The sequence below is a fragment of the Anomalospiza imberbis genome, assembly GCF_031753505.1.
Source record: "Anomalospiza imberbis isolate Cuckoo-Finch-1a 21T00152 chromosome Z unlocalized genomic scaffold, ASM3175350v1 scaffold_769, whole genome shotgun sequence".
Lineage (NCBI taxonomy): Eukaryota > Metazoa > Chordata > Aves > Passeriformes > Viduidae > Anomalospiza > Anomalospiza imberbis.
The window spans coordinates 27,725-36,566 of NW_027099381.1; the positions used below are offsets into that span (position 1 = coordinate 27,725).

Sequence of the window (8,842 nt, forward strand, 5' to 3'; positions counted from 1 at the left end):
CTGACAAAACACCCGTGGGTGGGGGTAGCAGAGAGGGGGGCCGGAACCTGTGTCCCAGCCGGTTTGGTGTGCAGGTGACAAAGGGCTTGGACTGCTCCACTCACCTGGTTTGGTTTGGATTCATAATGTTTTTGGGGCAGTGCAGGCAGGGAGGATGAGGGCATGGTTTTCCCAAGCAATGAGTGGGTTTTTTCCCGTCATGGTCGGGCCTTGACAGGACTTCTGCTGCCCTCTTCCAGCACCAGTGGCTTCTTTTCCATCCCCGAATCTGTACACAAGTCCCAGGTGCTGGTGAGAGGGCAGCGGTCACCCCGTGTGCCACTGGGGCAGCCCCCACACACCCAGGGATGCTGGGGCCAGGCTCAGGGAGCAGCAGCGTCCCCCTGATGAACCCCATCTGTATTCCATAGGAACACGGTCATACAGCCCACCAGAATGGACCCAGTTTGGCTGGTACTACGGCAAGCCAGCTACCATCTGGTCCCTGGGCATCCTGCTGCACCAGATGGTCTGCGGGGAGCACCCTTTCAGGAGGAGCCAGAACATCAGCTGGGACCATCAACTCTCGCTGCCACAACGGCTCTCTCAAGGTGGATCCTCATCTCTGGCCACGGGGGCAATACCAGTGCTGGGAGACAGCAGCAGCTCGTGAGCATCCCGCTCTGGCAGCTGCTGAGGAGGTGGCACATGTCCTGCTCTCCTGCTCTCCTCTAAAACAGGGAATTGATGGGGACGTTTAGGCCCAGCTCTGAGCACATCCAGCATGGCCTGGGCACGGGAATAGTGGGGCAAAGCCAACAGGAGCCTTCTCCAACTGACCGGCGGTTTCTGGTTTCTCTGCCCAGAGTGCCAAGATCTGATCAGGCGGTGTTTATCCATGCTGGACTGGGACAGGCCCTCTTTAGAAGAGCTGTTCTGTGATCCCTGGCTGCAGGATATTGATCTGCCCTAGAAGAAGGGAGAGAGCCACAGGCACACTTTGATGCAAGGCCCTGGTAAGTTACAGCTCCACACATGCCTTGGCAATGAGAAGCAAAGGAACCCAGACATTTTGTCCTGCCTGTGTCACTGCCCAGGGGTCATCAGATGGGAACACGCAGCCCTTGTGCTGGAGCTCAGCTGCTCTGCCTAGCACTGGTGGCCACCATCCGAACTGGTTTTGCTTGTCCTGGTTCCCTGACAGCTGGGGCCCTGGGCAGAACCCTGACAACCTGGGCTCACCCCAGGGAAGGAGAAGGAGCCCCTGGAGAAGCTGTACCAGGTGGGGCTGCTGCTGCTGGGGACACGGAGGATGACATCAAGGATGACAACCTCTTCCTCCACCTGGTCACCGGCAGCTGAGGATGATGGACTTTGATTCTGGCACCTTCTCCAAAGCCAGGCTGCACAGGGAATGTGCAGATGAGTCCACACGCAGGGGGATGCTCCCAGATTTGGGCATTGCACAGCCTGGCCAGGAACCAAAGGTTCCCCCCTTTGCTGGGGCGGATGCAGCTGATCCTTCAGTCCGCTGCCAGGCTGCTTTTGGCAGGGCTGGGGGGATGGGCTGGGGTGCTGATGAAATGGGAGTGGGCTCCTGGCCCTGCCAACAGCCCCAGCACCCACCGTGCCCCGGGCTGGGGCTGGGGCAGCCAGCCCGACACAAACAAACCCCCATGGTGGGAGCAGAGGTGGGACTCCAGAACCTGTGCAGGGGCTGCTTTGCTTTGCAGGCAAGGAAGGGCTTGGGCTGCTCCACTGCCCCTGTTTGCTTGGGATCACCGTTATTTTGGGGGGCAGTGCAGGGGGGAAGGGAGAAAAGCCTGGGCTTCCCTCACCTGTGGGTGGGTTTTTCCCTGGCATGCAGGGGTTGGGCCTTCCTCAAGCCTCTGACAGAGATAAGATTTTGGACCTTTTTTCTTGTTCCCCTTTTTGTCTGTAATCTATTTTCAATCATTTGTTGTGTGTTTTTCTAGAGGAAGCTTTCCAGGTGGGGTCCAGTCTGGATGGGGAAGTGCTTGGGAGCAGCTGTGGAGTGGATGGGCCGTGCCCTTGGAGAAGGCTGAGGACATCGTTTGGGACCAGCTTTTCTTCCAGCGTGATGTGGGTCTTGTCTGCTTGGCATGGTGGGATCAGAGCTTTGGGGAGATGGCAGCGAGCACAGGAGCATCCTGCTCTGGGCAGCTGCTGAGGGCTGGATGTGCCGTTGCTGGCTGCAGGCTGGGCACATGTCCTGCCCTCCTGCTCTGCTCCCACAGGCAGCAGGGATGGGCAGCTCTGGGCACAGCTCTGGGCACGGCCAGCACGGCCTGGGCACCGCGGGCGGCTGGGACAAGGGGACAGGAGCCTTCAGCTGACGGGCGCTTTCTGGTTTCTCTCCTTGCAGCCGGGCTCTGCGGGTGCTGAGGCTGCTCTGGGCTCTGCCAGGGCTCTGCTGGAGCTCAGCACCGGGCCGCAATCAGCCAAAGAAGAAATGGGGTGACCTGCAGCACAGACCTGCTGGAGCATTTCAGCAACACAGCTCAAGTGTGCAGAGTGTACACCTCCAAGGACAAACATGACACCACCCAAAAATTAAACTTGTTCAATCACTTCTGAAATGAAATCAATCTGGGATGACCCCAAATGACATTTTGCAGCTTGCTCAAGCTGTAGCTCAGCCCTTCTCTGAACTGTTCTCTCCCCCACCTGCCTTTTACTTCCCAGCTGCTCCCTCTTGTCCCCCAGGGAGTTCCCAGCCCATGGCAGTCTCCATCACACTGTCGCCTTCCTTGGTGCCCCTCACCATGAGGAAGGCCGAGCCCCAGGCTTGGGGACTCATCCTGTCACTGGATGAGGAGCAGCAATGTCTCAGAGCTCCAGTGGGATTTTAGTGTCATTCAGAGCTGCTCTCCAGCCCTCAGCTCTCCTCACTGCTGAGTTCCCACTCCCTTTTCCTCATCCTTGCAGGAGAATGAGCTCAGTGAATCCCCTTGAGCCTCCCCACTCTTCCCAGCCCACGCACCCACCTAAGTTAGGCTGAAGCTGCAGCTTCTCTGTCTCCTGTGGCACACCAGTCCAGTCCCCTGTGCGGGGAGCCCCAGCCCCAGAGCACAGCACTCAGCAGTGCACTCCGGGCTGGAGCAGCTCCCTGCCAGCCCCAGCCCAGGGACCCCTCCAGCCCCGGGGCTTGGGGCACCGTCAGCACCCGCTGCTCCAGCCACCGCTTCTGCTGGCCCTGACAGCAACACCCAAAGTGGGGCTGATCCCGAGGGAGCAGCAGCAGGGCCTGGATCTGATCCCTGGATCTTCGGCTCGGCTTTGGAGCCCTGCCAGCTCCAAACATCCCCCCAAAAAAATCCCAAACTCAGGCACCCCCCAGGATATTTGGGCCGAGCTCCCCTTCCCCGGGCACCTGCGGGATGGGGGCGATGCTCCCGGGGTGCTGCGAGCTCAGGCAGCGCCAGGGCCACGCGATTCCTTCCCTCCTCTCCTCCGGCTGCTCCCTGCTGCCGCTGCGCTTCTTCCTCCCGCCCTCCTCCACCTCCCCCGCTCCCAGATCCTGAACCGTGAGGGGAAAGGAGCGAGGAAAGGGCAGAACCGTGAGGGGAAAGGAGCGAGGAAAGGGCGGAACCGTGAGGGGAAAGGAACGAGGAAAGGGCGGAACCGTGAGGGGAAAGGAGCGAGGAAAGGGCGGAATCGTGAAGGGAAAGGGCCGGGGCCAAGGGGACGCACTGTCCTAAAAAAGCCCGGTTTGACCCAAAATCACCCAAAAGGGCATCAAATGCAGCCTACATCCACATGGTTCGGCCTGACATCAACCAAATGGGATTAAAAGTATCCAAAGGGCTCTAAAATCCAACCAAAGGGGCTTAAAACTGCCCTAGGTGTTTTATAACCCTCAAGAAATGGCTTAACATCACCCATAAATCTTTCAAATGTGACTAAAATCCACCCTGAAAGTATCTGGTCCAGCCTAAAATCATCCAAAGGTATCTAAAATCACCAAAATGTCCCTGACACCAACACAAGAAGACCTAAAATCACCCTAAAAAGGCTTGGTTCAAACTAAAATTGCCCAAAGAAGCAAAAAACCCTACTTAAATGGGCCCAAAATACACAAAAAAGGGACCTAAAATCACCCACACAGGATTAGGATTCACCCATATGGGCCCCGTTTTTCCTAAACTCACCCAAATGGGCCCCAGCCCCACCCCCATGGGCCTAAAATCATCCAAAGGGGTCTGAAATCCCCCCTAAACCCCACCAGATTCGGCCTCAAATCAGCCACAGGGGCTGAAAATCCACCCGAAAAGGCTTGGGATCCCTGCAAGGGATCTGAAGCCCACCCTAAACCTGCCCGGTTCGGCCCAAAATCCCCCAAAGGGGCCGAGCCCGAGGCCGAGCCCGGGATCGGCTCCGGGGTCGCTCCGGGACCTCCGCGTCCGCTCCGGGCAGTTTTGGCCGCGGCCCCGGACGGGCCTGGGCGGGACCGGGAGGGACCAGGGAGGGCTCGGGAGGGGTTTGGGCATCTGGGGCTTTTTTGGGCTTTTGGGAATCGTGTTGGGAGTTTACGGGGAATTGTTGGGGTTTTTGGGGAGAGTTATTGGGTTTGGAGGCAGTTGGGGGATTTTGGGGAGTTTGGATTTTGAGGGGCTTTATTGGTGCTTTGAGTGGGAAGTTGTTTTCCTGGGGGTATTTGGGGGTTAATTGAAATTTTTTGTGTTTTCTTTTGAAGTTCGGAAGGTTTTACTGGGATTTTGTGGGGATTTTGTGGGATCCTCTGGAATTATTTCTGGGGTTTATTGGGATTTTTAGGGGATTTGGAGGCATTTTATTGGAATTGTGGGGGCATTTAGTGGGATTCTTTGGGGATTTGGGTTTTTTAGGAATTTTAGTGGGGATTTGGGGGGGGGCTTGTGGGTTGTTTTGGGTGTTGCCAAGATTTCTTTGGGTCTCGTGAGGATTTTGTGGGGCTTCTTGTGGTTTTGGAGACATTTTGGGGGGGGGATTTGTGGGGTTTAATTGGGATTTTGTGAGCTTTTATTGGGATTCGAGGGGGTTCTAATGGGAATTTGTGAAATTTAATTGCGATTTCATGGGGTTTATTGGGACTTTCAGGGGTTTAAAGCAGATTTTGGTGCCTCTCGGCCCTTCCCCACACCCTGGGACAACTCCAAAGCCCCCCAGAATTCCTCTAAAACCCCCCCAAAATCCCCCAAAAATCCCAATTAAAAACTCCTAAACACCAAAGAATCCCACAAAATCCCAGTGGAACACACCAAAATTAAAAAAAAAAAAAAAAAAAAAACTCCCAAAAATTTCAATGAACCCCCCAAAAAATAACCACCCCAAAACCCTAAAAAAATCCCCAAAATCCAAAATCATCAAATCCCACAAAATCCCCATAACCCCACAAACCCAGTAATTCTCTCCAAAATCCAATAATTCCCCCTAATCTCCCAACAAAATCCCCCAAAGCCCATAAATGCCACCAAAATCCCCCCAAAATCCCCCCTGAGCCCCCCAGACTCACCGGGGGCCGTCCTGGATCAGGGGGCACCAGCCGGTGGAACAGGAGCCACTTCAGGGGGCCCGCGGAGCTTTTTGGGGAGGGGGCACCATGGGAGACCCCCCAAAAACGGGGGAGGGGAACCCCTGTGGTACCCCCTCCCCAGAAAGCCCTCTCCCCCGGTTCAGGAATAGCCAAATTCAAGAAAATGTAAACCAGGCTTGACTTTCCAGAAATTATTTTTGGCCGGGTTTAGCTGCATCCTCCAGGCTCAGGATCACCGGTGTATTTGCAGGTTTTGCTCTGCATCATCAGCCTGCCCAGACTCTGCTCGGTGTTTCACAAATGGAGAAGACAATGGACATTGTGCCAAGCTTCCTTGCAAACAGCAACACCTGCATCAGCATGACAGAAAAGAAGGGAAAAAAAAAAAAAAGGAAATATTCACCGGTTAGAACAGAGCCAGTGTCCCACCATCTTCCCCTCCACTGTTATTATAGAGGCAAACCTGGGCCTAAAGCTTCCATCTCTCAGTTCCTGATGCTGTTTGACTTCAGCCTTGACTCCCCCTGATCTACCTGACTGCTGTCCAAGTGGGGCTGGGGATGCTCAGCCTGGAAAGAGGAGACACTGGGGAGGCCTCACTGCAGCTCTGCAGGACTGGAAGGGTCCCACAGGAAAGATGGGGACAGTGTTCAGCCGGGCCCGTGGCAACAGGACAAGGGGGGATGGCTTTCAACTGCAGGAGGCTGATTGAAGTTGGATCTGAGGAAGCTGCTCTTTTACACGGAGGCTGCTGAGGCACTGGCCCAGGCTGTGGATGCCCCATCCTTGGCAACAGGGCTGTGAGCAGCATGGGCTGGGAAAGATTGCTCAGCTCGGAACAAGATGCTCTTTAGATCCACTGTGATGTCACAGATGTGATGTTCCAGATGGAACCTCCAGCGTCCAGCAAAGAGCACAACACAACCACTGGCCCTTGTGTCAGCCCACCCTGTGCCAGCCCTTGTGTCAGCTCACCCTTCACCATGCTCCCTGTCACCCTTCTCGTCACCTGCGCCCTGATACTCCCATCAGTCCTGAAAGCTCTCTGTTGCCTGGATTTTGTCATCCGTCCCTGCAGGATGCTCACATTTGTCCTGAGGAAGGTACAGTGCCATTCCATGGAGGTGGACACCCCCCAGCTGCCCGGCTGGGCTGGAGTTCTGTGGGGATGGGGTGGGACAGGGACCCCACTCTGAGGTGTTGCTATCTCTGCAGGCTGTCACAGACAGAGAGGACGAGATGGAGGTGGACATGCAGGCTGATAGAGAGGAGGACATGGAAGTGGATGGGGAAGAGAGTGGAGATGAAGAGATGGAGGTGGACATGGAGATTGATACCGAGGAGGAGATGGAAGTGGATGGGGAAGAGATGGAGACGAAGAGATGGAGGTGGACATGGAGATTGATACTGAGGAGGAGATGGAAGTGGATGGGGAAGAGAGTGGAGAGGAAGAGATGGAGGTGGACATGCAGATGGATACAGAGGAGGAGATGGAAGTGGATGGAGAAGAGAGTGGTGAAGAAGAGATGGAGGTAGATGTGGAAGAGGAGATGGACGTGGAAATGGAAGAGTACCTTGAGGACATGGACATTGATGAGAAAGATGAGGAAGAGGCCATGATCTTGGGATGAAGAGCAATACCAGCAGCAGGACAGGCATGTGGTCCCCACAGGCAGAGCGGGTCCCCTGCTGCCAGGCTGGGACTGGGCTGGGTGGTCCCTGCTCAGGGATGTGGGACCCGGTGCATTGGGTTCTGGTGGCCATCCCCAGCCTGTGCTGCGCTTGCTGGGCCAGCCTGGGGGCACATGGAAGAGCCCTCTCTGCCTGATTGGAGTGACCGTGCCTCTTGCTTTTCCTCAAGGATGATGGAGATCCCGGACAGAGATGCCACCCTTTTGTACATACGTTGTGGAGTTTGTTGTTGTCTTTAGGCTATAGGTTTTAGGGCTTCTTTTTGGCTTCTGTAAATACGTTTCATAGACTTTTGTTAGATATGTTCTTAGGTATATACGTTCCATAGATAGTTGTTGTTACAAATATTCTTACAATGTAAATGTGTTCTGTGTTTTCTTTGCTGTTTTTCTGAAAATAAACAAGCTTTATTTTTCACACCCCAGTTCTCTTTCCATTTGCTAAAGGCACAGGTAGCATTTGCAAAGTTGTGGTTTCCGCTTGCTCCAGGTTCCCGGGGCTGGACGTCGGTGGGGGCGCTGGTACAGCCACAACCATGTGCTGCTACCCAAACCAGGGTAAGCTGGACCACATGGTGTCGCTTAACGAGGTTTCTAGAGCAGCACACAAAAATTAGGTTCCTCAAGAACTGTTATTCCCTTTTCCTCTCGATGCCCTCGGGCTGCAGGTTGGGCACCAAAATCTGTCTTGGTTTGAAAAGACAGGTGTCTGCTAAGGAAGGCAGGAGCCTTCCTGGAAATGGAAAATGTAAACCCCCTCCCTCCAAATTATTATAATTTTGAAAGTAAAAGGCTCTCAGGCAAAGATATGGGAATAGGAATAACAGTTCTTTACTAGAAAAACTTAAAAGATAACTGCAATAATACAAACAAACAAAAAAACCAAACTGCTGACAGAGTCAGAACACGACCTGACACGCTGTGGGTCAGGGTGTTGGTAGCAGCACCCCAAACCCAGCTGGGGGAGCGGAGGTTTGGGGCGAACAATTGGAAGGGGGTGGGAGAGGGGGCACAGGGGGAGGTGGGACCCACTGAGGCTCCCCCAGGTCACCCCAGGACCCCCAGGCCCCGTCCCAGCCCCCCCAGTTCCCTCCGCAGCCCCGGCTGAGGGGGGCTCAGCCCAGGAGCCGCCGTCGTTCGGGGCTCCCCCGAGGGCAGCCAACGGGAGAGCTCCCGGCTCAGAGAGGCCCCAGCAGAGGAGGGGATCTTGTCCCTCCTCGAGGGCCCTGAAGGGTCTTCAGGCCCCTCTGAAGAGGAGTTTTTCTCTTTTTAAGGAGTTTTGGGGGGACCTCACCATTTCAAGGGTGTTTTTTCCTCCCCATTTTCAGGTGTTTGTGGGGCCACAGCCCCACAAGCCCCTTTTCAGGGGTGATCATGACGGCTTTAAGTGACATTTTTCTGGGGGACTCACTCCAAGCCGCTGTAGGGGATGTTTTGCCCCCCAGGGTGGATTTTTGGGGTTTAAGGGCCCCCGCTCTGGTCGGGTCCCACTCTAACTCCCCTGAAGAGGCGAACACCACTCCTGCTGATTCCGGCAGCGGAGCCCGGGGAGGGTTGGGAGTCCTGGGAGGATTTAGGGGTACCTGGGAGGGTTTGGGGGTCCCAGGAGGGTTTGGGAGTCCCGAGAGGATCTGGG

The 8,842-nt window shown here is 55.3% G+C and overlaps 1 long non-coding RNA gene across 1 annotated transcript; it reads left to right on the forward strand.

Moving 5' to 3' along the window:
• Positions 1 to 414: 414 nt before the first annotated feature.
• Positions 415 to 1,324, forward strand: LOC137465640 (uncharacterized). The gene is made up of 3 exons (XR_010994741.1): positions 415 to 590; positions 846 to 995; positions 1,184 to 1,324. It is a non-coding gene; the product is annotated as an uncharacterized lncRNA (long non-coding RNA).
• The last annotated feature ends 7,518 nt before the right edge of the window (positions 1,325 to 8,842 follow it).